The sequence below is a fragment of the Passer domesticus genome, chromosome 13 (genome assembly GCF_036417665.1).
Source record: "Passer domesticus isolate bPasDom1 chromosome 13, bPasDom1.hap1, whole genome shotgun sequence".
Taxonomy (NCBI): Eukaryota; Metazoa; Chordata; class Aves; order Passeriformes; family Passeridae; genus Passer; species Passer domesticus.
Genome location: NC_087486.1, coordinates 15,001,772 through 15,012,959, shown reverse-complemented (window position 1 = coordinate 15,012,959; position 11,188 = coordinate 15,001,772). Strand labels below are relative to the sequence as shown.

At 56.3% G+C, this 11,188-nt stretch overlaps 1 long non-coding RNA gene across 1 annotated transcript; it reads right to left on the bottom strand.

Annotated features, from left to right (window-relative positions):
* Positions 1–226: 226 nt before the first annotated feature.
* Positions 227–10,699, bottom strand: LOC135280249 (uncharacterized). The gene is made up of 3 exons (XR_010347268.1): positions 10,275–10,699; positions 5,563–5,732; positions 227–2,093 (listed from the first exon to the last, which is right to left on the bottom strand). It is a non-coding gene; the product is annotated as an uncharacterized LOC135280249 (long non-coding RNA).
* Positions 10,700–11,188: the final 489 nt, after the last annotated feature.

Below are 11,188 nucleotides of genomic sequence, written 5' to 3'. Positions count from 1 at the left end.
GACTGCCGGCTCTCCCCACCGGTCACACCACACCCCGAACTGGGACAGGACCTCACAGGCAGGGGCAGGGAGGTGATGCCACCAGAGCCCCACGCCGCTGCTGCTGGGGGAGACGGACGTGCTCGAGGCTCTTCATTAAACCTGCTTCCTGCTGCAGGAGCCCGTGGCCCGGCAGCCCCTTTCCCCCCTCCTCTCATCCCCCTTCCCTGGCTCCCCGCATCCCTCCCCAGGCTTGGCACAGCCAGCCGAGCCGCAGCACAGCACTGCAGACCCCGCTGCTGAATCCCAACCTCCTGCGTGACTGCCAGGCATTTCCAGAGAGTCCTATTGATCCTGCGGAGCTCCAATCCCCCGTCCCCGCTGCTAATTTAGCTGGGACAGCGCCGTCCCCTCTCCCTTTGATCCGCTCCCCGCCGCTCCCTTCAAACAGCCCCCACTGCCGGGAGAGTTTGTGCTCGGTGCAGAGGTGCTCTTTTTGGAACATATATTTTTAATGGGGATTTCAGACGTGACGCAGGCACGAGGGAGCAATTCTCCCGTGCCCTGGTATTTACATATTTTCCAGCGCAGGCAGGGGAAGGTTGCACGGAGGGAGCCCGGCAAACAGGAAGGAAAGGAGCTTTGTGCTTTGTATCGCCAGGGCCCAATTACAGCCTGGAAGGCGAGGAGCCCATCCGGGTATTGCCCTCTCCAGCCGGTCCAGGCTGCAATTACAGTCCTCGCCAGGCTCAGCAGGGACTGGGAAAAAAATAGATCTCGAGAGCTTCACAAATGATCACTAGCTGGCTCTTCGGGGCGCGGGGATTTTAGGGCACCATCTGCTCGCTGTGTTCTGCCAGCACAGATCCTAAAAACTACTGGGTTTCACCTGGCTCCTGGAAGAGAGGAGAGCGAGGGAGAGCCCCAAGGCTCCCGCTGTGCTGGGAGGGAGGGAGGCTGGGGCTGGGGAGGTGATGCTGCAGGGCTGTGGCTGGTGCTGCTGCCAGCAGGGCTCAGGGTGGGATGTGAGAGGGGATCCCACAGAGAAAAAGGGGTGGGAATGTGGAGGGAAGCTGGGATGAGGTTTCCCATTCCCACAGGGACTGACCTTCCCACGGAGGGACGTGACTGCCAGCCCGGGGCGTGCCCAGGCTCTCTGTGCTGCTGGTGCCAGCCGGAGCTGGCAGGAGCCCTGTGAGGGTGCCTGTGTCACCTGAGGGACAGCGCCCAGCCTGGCACCCCCGGGCAGCTCACACCACAGTTCAGGTCACTTCTGAAGCCCACACAAGCCATTCAGGCCACCAGATGCCATCCCCCAGCTGCTGGTAGGCTTGGCTGCCCTCAAGGTGGTGCCCACCACGGGGACAAGAGCGTGTGACAGCAGAGGGTGGTGGCATTGCTGCCTGAGGACCTGTGCTGGGAGCCAGGGAGGGCTCTCAGGAAATCTGTCACTGTGACTGGGGGGACTCCCTCTAAGCTCCAGGCCACGTGCCTTTGACCACGGTAAAATCTGATGGCAACAGCATTTTCCACTGTTCCAGGGCAGATTCTGGGCAATGATTGGGAAAACTAAGCTGCAGAGAGAGTAGGAAAAGGCAAAAAGAGCTATATGGAAAAATAGATGGAAATATATGAGAATCATGGTGTGATTCATGGGCTGTCCTGTGCAGGGCCAGGAGATGGACTCCATAGTCCTTATGGGTCCCTCCCAGCTCAGGATATTCCGTGATTCTCTGATCCTGTGTAGTGTGCTAAGACCAGCAAGCTCTGGTTTGGAGCCAAACCAGCAAACACTGAAGTGGTGCGAGTGAGTGAGCCAGGTTTGACCTGCCAGGACTAAAGTAATGTGCAAGGGGAGGGTCTGTCCCACCAAACTGAACTCCTGGAGAACCACCACGCTGCTCTCAACACATAGGAATTGTGTTTTCTTTGAAGCTCTTTCAATCTCCAAGTCCTGCCTGGCAATTATAGCCATTTTCAGGTCTGAATTTGCTGGCCTGTCTCTAGACATATGCTGGATGATATGATATGGAGCAGTTGGGCATGGATCTCCACGCAGCAGCGCCGTCTGCTTCGAGCGCTCCCGCTGTGGCTCTCTCTGCTCCTTCAGCTCTCTGAAACACACAGATTAATATTTGGATGTACAGGAGGCTGGCTCTGCGTCTCAGCATGGGCAGGGAAGGGGTAAACCCCAATCCTGCAGAGCGGGGAGGGTGCCTGGGACAGGGTTTGGGATGGGGTGAGCAGTTCTGTCACCACAGCCAGCTGCAGGTCACCCAGCTCTCCCATGCTTTTCCCCAAAATGTTGACCATAAACATCCCAACGTCAGTGAGGAGGACCATGACTGTTCCTGCAGTCAGGGAATGGGATGTGGCGAGGTCTATGGGGGGCATTAAACCCAACTTTATGCCTTTCTTTCCAGGGTTGTCCACACAATGAACCAGGCACACATTTCCTGCTGTCCTCCCCAGCCTTGCCTAGGATTTCTGGGCATGAGAATCATTCAGAGAAATAGTGGGGCAGACCAGAAGCTGATTCTGGTTCCCATCAGTAGGCTCCAGAGTTAAAATCAAGCTGTATCATGGCAAAGATTGTCCAAGGAAAGCAACGATACAAGGCTGCACCCCCAGACACGGTGGGGTGATGCCTGCAGCTCCCAGCACACTCTGCATGTGAGGGCTGGCTCTGCCAGTCCCCTGCCTCTCCCTTGGCACAGGACCTGGCTCTCTGCAGGATCCCCTCCATCAGGACACGTTGCAGCAAGGCTCAAGGGCAGATTTCCCTCTTTGGAATGCACACTGAGGGTCTGACCAGGGTGAGCACCCTCGGGAACACCCCAAAAGGCTGGGTGGGCAGAATCCTGTCAGTTTGACCTACAGTTCATCCTGGAAGTGGCTCCCGAGGTTCCCACTCAGCAGCCAGGCACTGAGGGTGGCTCTGGGTCATGAGCAGGGCCACAGCATGTCCTGGCTGGAGCCCTGCAGTTCCACTGGCCAGCAGACCACCCTGTCCCATGCCATGAGCAGCCCTGGCAGCTCCCTGGGCTCAGGGGCAGTGACACCTGGCTGAGCAGGAGGAAGAGCCATTCCAGAGCTACAGGCACAGAGATCCCATCCCACATGGGGCCGAGTCCCTGCAGCAGGAGGTTCTGAGGGCCAGTTTGGAGGCCAGATTGGAGATGTCCCTTCCTGCACCTTGTTTCCTCTTTGGAGAGCTCTTACTGCCACAGGGACAAGAGGAAGGACCCACAGTGCCATGGCCTGGCCTGGGGATGCCAGCGAGGCAGAGGTGGCCAAGCCTGACCCCCACTGTGTTTCAGCACAAGTTTGGCACCCAGTGAGGTGTCAGTCCCCAGTGGCTCCATCCCAGCTCCCAGCCAGAGCCAGCTTTACCTCCCTGTGCAGGAGGGAGACCCTGGCTGAGCGTGGTGTCCAGCCTGAGCTCTCCTGCACTGTCCCTGCAATGTGTGGGGTGGGGGCTGAGGTTATCTGGCTCCTTGGTGTCTTCTGCTCCTCCTGGTTTGGCCCTGATGGTGCCACGAGGGATGGCGATGGTTTGTGCATCCCTTCTGATGAGGTCTTGCAGCCCAGGAGACCCTGCAGTGCTGAGGCTGGGGGAAACCAGGGTGAGAGCCCAGCCTTGCCTGTGACCTTCACAGGACTGCCAGCACTGTTGTTCAAGGGCTGAAGGAGGTCCCGAATGTCAGTGGGAAATGTCACAATCTCTACACCAGGACTTCTCCAAGTCCCATCTTCCAGGGAGTCCCACCTGAGTGAATCCTGGACCAGGTCTCTGTCCCACTGAAACTCCTTCCCGGCCCCAAACACCACGAGTGGCACCATTTCTGCTGCCTCAGCCCAGCAGCCTGTGCTCGGGACCACAGGAGGATGGAGTCCCCCCTGGAGCCCTCCGTGCTGCCAAGCCCTGGCCCCCAGCTCCCCTGCACACCGCTGCCCCTGAGAAGCCAAAGCCACATGCCTTGCTCCCGGCTGCTGGAGAAGAGCCAGGAACCACTTCCAGACTGCGTCACCATATTCATGGCCTCTCTTGGGCTATATTTAGTTTTGTGACTGCAGGTTTTTCTGGACGTCGAGTTGCTAAAGAACTGGCACTCCCCACTCAAAGCAGAGCACATCCCCAAGGGGGGCTGAGCTGGGAGTGAGGGCTGAGCTGGGAGTGGGGGGCTGAGATGGGAATGGGGGGATGAGATGGGAATGGGGGGCTGAGCTGGGAGTGGGGGGCTGAGCTGGGAGTGGGGGGATGAGATGGGAATGGGGGGCTGAGCTGGGAGTGGGGGGCTGAGCTGGGAGTGGGGGGATGAGATGGGAATGGGGGGCTGAGATGGGAGTGGGGGCTGAGCTGGGAATGGGGGCTGAGCTGGGGCTGAGCTGGGAGAGAGGGCTGAGCTGGGAGTGGGGGGATGAGCTGGGAGAGGGGGCTGAGCTGGGATGGGGGGCTGAGATGGGAGTGGGGGGCTGAGCTGGGAGGGGGGGCTGAGCTGGGAGAGGGATCTGCACAAGCAGCATTGGAGCATCCCCCAGGTGAGGTTTGCCCTGCTGAGAGGAACAACCAGCACGCAGCAATTTTAGCCCTCCCCGTCTCCTGTGCAGGGAGGTGTGTGTGGAGCTGGCAGCCTGTGCAGAGCCAATTTCGTTTTGCCATGGCCAGCAGATCTGGAGAGGATGTGAACCTCAGCGCCAAAAGCTGCCTCGCAAGGAGGTCACAGCAAACGGGGAGGGAGGAGCAGTGGCTGTGCTGCACATCAGCCACTGTGCTCCACGGGCTTTTTATGAGCCTGAGCTCAGGGCACTGACTGAACCACCTCCCTCGGGTCCCCTGGGTGCCCCAGTCTGGCCTGCAGCACAGCAGGGGATGCAGGAGTGCAGCTCTGGGCATCCCTCAGGTGCAGCTGGGCAGCTGCCAGGCCTTGTGATTCTCCTCCTGCTGCACTCTGATCCCTGGGACCATCCTGGGATGGACCCCTGCCCAGGAGGTGCCGTGGATGGGGTATGGGCTCTGTCAAACCCCAGTGCAGAACAGGAGGTGGAATGAGAAGAGCTTTAAGGTCCCTTCCAACCCCAGCCATTCCAGGACTTTATTTTATGATTCTGTGAAGCCAGTGCTTCTATGCTCACCTGGATGGAAAACACCTACATTTCTCTTAAACATTTTTTTCAGGATTCACCAGGAGATTAATTAACTGCTTGGAAACCCCAGACATTAATTATTGATTATGAAGCCAGTGCATGGTGATCCATGGCCTTAGACATGGCACAGCCACATTCTTCCAGCCTTCAGGAACCCCAAAACTGCTTTGGAGTTTATTGTGTGAGGAGGTGGGGCAGTCCTGGAATGCTGACCTCAACATAAATGGCAGAATTTCCCAGGTCAGAAGGGACCTCAGGAGGTCTCTAGTTCAACTTTCTGCTCCAAGCAAGGGCAGCTGCAAGATCTCATTGTCCAATAGGGCTTGAAAACCTCAGAGGATGGAGACAGTACAGTTTTCCTGGGAAAGCTGCTGATGACTGGCTGCCTCCATGGAAAAAAGTGTGTCTTTATCACCTGAGCTTCTCTTAACTTACCTCATACCTGTTCCTCCTCTCACCACACACTGCTCTGAAGAGCCTGGCTGTCTTCTCCATCACCTCCTCACAGGTACTGCATGGCTGCTTTAGGCCCCTCTGAATCCTTCACTCCTCAAGGATAAATCTCCCACTGCTGTTCTCACCATGCTGGAAAGGGGAGGAACTCCCTCAGATAGAAAAGAGAAAAAAAAAGAAAGAAAAAAGAAAAAGAAAAAGAAAAAGAAAAAGAAAAAGAAAAAGAAAAAGAAAAAGAAAAAGAAAAAGAAAAAGAAAAAGAAAAAGAAAAAGAAAAAGAAAAAGAAAAAGAAAAAGAAAAAGAAAAAGAAAAAGAAAAAGAAAGAAAAAGAAAAAGAAAAAGAAAAAGAAAAAGGAAAAGGAAAAGGAAAAGGAAAAGAAAAAGAAAAAGAAAAAGAAAAAGAAAAAGAAAAAGAAAAAGAAAAAGAAAAAGGAAAAGGAAAAGGAAAAGAAAAAGAAAAAGAAAAAGAAAAAGAAAAAGAAAAAGAAAAAGAAAAAGAAAAAGGATTACAAAAAAGAAAGATAACTACCTCTAACTCTTGTGACCCTCTTCACTCCAGTCCCACTACAAGTGACAGCAAATGAGGAGATCCTATCCCATCATACTCTGGGCTGCTCTAAGAATCAGGAACAATAAATCAACTGACTTCAGTCCAGGATGTTCCCATCTCTTTGCTGGCACCAGATAACACAGGGCTGGGAATGTTCCCAGCCTGGAACACCTCTGAAGGAAAAGAAGCTGCAGCCTGCAAGGCAGGGAAGCAGAGATACTTAACAGGTAAAACAAGGGAAAAGGAGGTCCAGAGTCTCAGGTAAATCTGTTAATCCCACGGTGCTTTCATTGTCCATGCTGCTCCTGGGGAACCAATGCCTGAATGCACAAAGTGTCTGCACAGGGAAGCAATTGCTGCCTGATCAGCCTCTTGGCCTGGCTGAAGCTTCTGCCCTGTGCTGATTTCACAGACCCTCAGCGCGAGCCAAACCCAAAAATCAGTGCTGCCATGGTCAAGGTGAGCTCTCCAGGAGGTGAGCTACATCTTTTTCCAGGCTGACAGCAAGATGAAGAGGGGCTGGAGGCATGGGAGGTAGCTCCATCCATCAGGAGCAGATCTGGTATCACCACCATCAACCGCATTCCCCTGCCTCCAGCAGTGTCCCTGCAATGCCTCCTCAACCAGCACTGACCAAGGCCAGCCTGGTCACAGAGGCAGCAGCTCCAGCTGTGGACAGGCAGGCTGGAGACTGGAGGTGAGCAGGGGTGTAGAAGGTGTGATGGAAACAGGAGGTTAAGAGCATGTGGAGGGCAGGTGGAGTGGGGAGGAAGAGGACATAGCCAGAGGTGACCAGGCTAGAGTGACCACGAGCTTTGTGCCTGCTGGACAGGACCAGCTCCCACAACAGAAAGCCACTGGGAGCAGACACAAAGGTGAGAACAATCCAGGAAACCCTTGGAAGCCACCAGGAGACTTAAAGAGGGTCAGGAGATTGTAGGTCTCATCCCAAGCTACTCATTAGCCACAAGGACTCCGGCCTTTCAACCAGGCTAATTACTGATTGCTCCAAGGATAACACTTCCCACAGCTGCTAAACTTGCTGACACTGGGCCCTGGATGTCTTCTATTCTGGGAAGGGGGAGTGGAGTCTCCTAGTGTGAACTTGTGGAGCTGGGCAAAGCCACACTGGAGCAGAGATAAAGTCAAGGACAGCTGCAGCTGCTTGGCAATCGCTCAAAATGAGCCACGAGTCACTGACTTGGCTATTCTGGGACGAGCTGAAGAGCCAGAGCTGGGGAGAACGAATTCATGGCCTGCTCACACAGAAATGCACTGCAGCAAGCCTGGACCTGACCAGTGCCCCGGCACATTTGTCAGGGACCTGATGGGAGGCTGCAAAGCTCTGTCCCTGGTCACCAGCAAGGAGCTGTGGCTGCAGATCTGCCTTGGGACTGATCTACCAGAGCTCCCAGGTCTCCAGCAGGGGAGCACCACGCAGCTCCCCAAAAGTCACAGAGAGAAATCGCTGCTTTGAGAACTTTTCAACCCTTCAGGTTGCCTGAAATTGGGTCAAAGCCTTTGCCCAGGGCTGCCATGCCTGAGAATAACTGCTGCTAAAGCTTCTAGAGAACCTAGCAGAGGTTTCCCAAGTCAGAATTTACTGGGGAATGGGGTGGATGAAGCCTGTGATATTCCCTGAATCTGCAACCAGTGACCAGAGTAATCCTCTCAAATCTTTGCCGAAGGCAAGGAACCTGAATTGGAACCTGAAGTGTTTGTGTGCTGTATTTCCCAGCTTTTGGGTGACAGCACTGGGCTGGGAGGCTCTGATGTGGCCCAGCAAAGGTTTGTTCCCTGCCTCCAGTACTGCCAGCATTGCTGGGACTGACCTGACCCCTCCACACAGCCCAGTGCAGGTCACCTCCAGAGCTGCAAGGCTCAGCTAGACAATTAAGCTCGTTGGGAGCTCACCCAAAGGACACCGGGCCTTTTGAGGTCACTCACTGCATATGCTGGAAAGCAGATATGATCTCATTAGGCAAATATTTATGATCAATATTGTCCACACTCTGGCAGTGAGCAGCATCACTTGGAGCTAGAAGCTCTCCAGGGATGGATGTGGGTTCACAGAAGAGCCTGGGCTGAGCGTGAACCTCTGCTCACCTGGCTTGAAAACACCTACATTTCCCCTAAACATTTTTTTTCCACGATTCACCAGGAGATTAATTAGCTGCTTGGAAACCCCAGACATTAATTATTGATTATGCAAAAGATTTTGTTCATCACAGTTGCTGAGCTTGTCAGTGCTGAGGACATCAGGATGGAGGGGAAGTCTGGATGGGCCCTGGATTTGCCAGCAGTTTCCCATGGTGGGGCCTCTCCACAAGGTAGAACAGCTCCAAAACAGGAGCCAAGCGTGGCAGCGAGAGCCCAGCTCAAACCCAGCTGCCCTGAGGGCAGGGAACTGAGGCACAGGGCGGCGTGACCCGTTCAGGGAACAGACACGGCACCCCTGCACCCTGAGCCCAGCTTGGCGCTGCTCCCGGGGCAGATATCCAGCATCGCCTCCCCGGCAGGGGCACGGCGGCTCCCCGGGCACAGCGCGGTGCCAGCAGCCCTCAGCAGCCCTCAGCAGCCCCTCAGCAGCCCTCAGCAGCCCCTCAGCAGCCCTCAGCACCCCTCAGCAGCCCCTCCCGGCCCCGGCTCCCCGGGCAGCAGGAGCCGCAGCCGCGGCGAGCGCGGGTGGCAGTGATAAAGCTCCTGCAACGCCCGGCAATTAATCTTGCGGAGCGGTGAGTCAGAGTCACCCGGAGCTGCCTCCCCTCACCCAGAGCCAGCCACCGCCGTCTCCAGAAGCTCTCGGCTCCAGGGACCTGCAGATGCCACCTGGCTGGGGAGAGGGATTTTTTTTATTTTTGTGCTGTGCCATCACTGGATGCCCCCCGGACCTCCAGGGAAACAAGACCCACCGACAGCCGCATGTGCCCGCCTGTCTCTGCAGAGGAGCGGGGTGCTTTACTCCAGCTTCTCTGGCCATCAGGAAGGCGAGAGGCAGATGCCATCCTCATGATAAAGCCCATATAAAAAAGGTGTCAAAAGCCAGAGGGGAGGAGGAGGCAGGAAGGACTTAAATAAAGCCCCCGGGAAGGAACGGGTATATTTAACTCCCACCAAGAAAATGTCCCCGCACATTTCTCCCCTGTCCCCACCCCCCAAAATCTGCGGTGCTCCCCAAACTTTCCCAAGCTTTCCCGGGGAAAAGCCTCTTCCCGCCTTGCCCTAGGCATGAATGCAGTTTGCAGTTTTAACAGCAGATGTCTCTCCTATTATGATTTATAAAAATGCTTAAAATAAATAATGCAAACATATTTACAGGAATGAATTCCTGCTCCTGAGCGCGTTTGTCACTCGGAGGCTCCCGAGCAGGAGCGCCTCGCCGCCTGAGTGCCTCCCGCACAGCCTCCGCTGCCCCCCCGCCGGCGCTGCGGCGGCTGCCAGCAGCCCAGGGCAGGGTGGCCAAATCCCAAATCCCCCCCCAGCCCCTCCCCAAACCCCGGGTCCGGGCCCACACCAGCGTTTCAATACAAATGTTGTATAATCAACGTGTTAAATATTTAAAATGGTCGTGCAGGAGAGCTGCCCGGCGGTGCCTGATTTCACACATCCTGACAATTTCACGGACCTCTGGGCTTACGTTTCTTGGCAAATAATGAAAGGCGGTGGGAGCCCCCTTCCTCGAAGGGCGCGCTGGGGAGGTTTGCCCTGGCCGCAACTCCTCCAAACGCGATGCGACTCGCGCAGCGCCGCTCCCACCTCCGCGCCCAGCCATGTCCAATGCTTTTAAGCGTGACCTTCGCGCGGGGCGGATGCAGCCGTCACGCCGCCGAGGTGACTCAAAGGCAGAGCGGGGGGCCGGGGAGGGGGGCACGGCCGGGGGCAGCTGCCGGCAGAGCCGGCGCTTCCAATGGAGCAACTTTTTTTTTTCCATGGCCGCTCCCGCAGCCGCGCTCTTTCCGGCGCGGTGCACACAAAGAGCCGGCGTACCTGCGGTGATGCGAGTGGCCCAATTACCGCTCCGCACCCGGCCTGCCCGTTTCCATAGCTTCACAGCACAGCGCTTCCCTCTCCCGAGGCCATCGGAGCAGGACCCGGCATCTTATCAGCGATCATCCTGCCACGCAGCGCTCCTCCGGGCCCTACCTGCCGACGGCCAGTCTCGCTGGCAACGCAGGATAATATCTTTTCCCACCAGAGCCGGGCGATGATTTCTTCCCGCTGTAATTTTGTCTTGCTTCCAAAGCCGCTTGCATAACCGGTGCCGAGGAAGCAGAGCACAAAGCAGGGCAGCTACAGGAGCTCCCCGAGCAGGGGATGGGGTGAGAGGCTGTCCCGACCCTGAGGACAGCCCGAGAGGCTCTGGTGCTTCAGTCCTGCCGAAGGGAGGGTGAGAGGAGGCATCAAAAAGGACTAATGTGTGTCCCTGGCCAAACCCCACTGGCAAGCTGTGAGGCTGAGCCGAGAGGACAGGGAGGTGGGGGGCAGAATTTTCTCCCCACTGAGCCAGATCCTGCCTGGGTGAGAGGTCCATGGGAGCCCAGAACCACAGCCTCTCAAAACAGGCACAGAATTTGGGCTGGAAAGCCTGCTCCAGGAGGAGTGGGGGTGTTTGTGGCCTTCTGAAGGGGTGACTTGCTCCAGCTCCTTGCCTTCGTGCAGGTTGCCTTGGCAAGGAGCAGAAGCACGGGGCGTGTAGAGGCATGAGGTGTCTCTGCTGCAGCCTTTGTCACGGAGGACAGACACATTCCAGGTAGCACAAGCAGGAAAATCATGAACTGAATACCCTGACATCCTCCAAGTGAGGATCTTGTGTCCTTCCCTGCCACAGCCAGAGCCACAGCCAGCGCTGCACATCCCATCCACCCCATCCTCCACTTCCCAGCTCCAGAGCTGGATCCGTGGGCAAAGCCAGGAGAGAGAGCTGCCAGCCTGGTCAGAGGGCCGTGGCCGTGCCAGCCATCACACCCTGCCCAGCCCAGCAGGACAGCAGCAGCACACACAACAAAGGCTGCTCAGCACTCTGCATCCTCTGGGTGTTGGTGTAGGAAGGGCAGGTC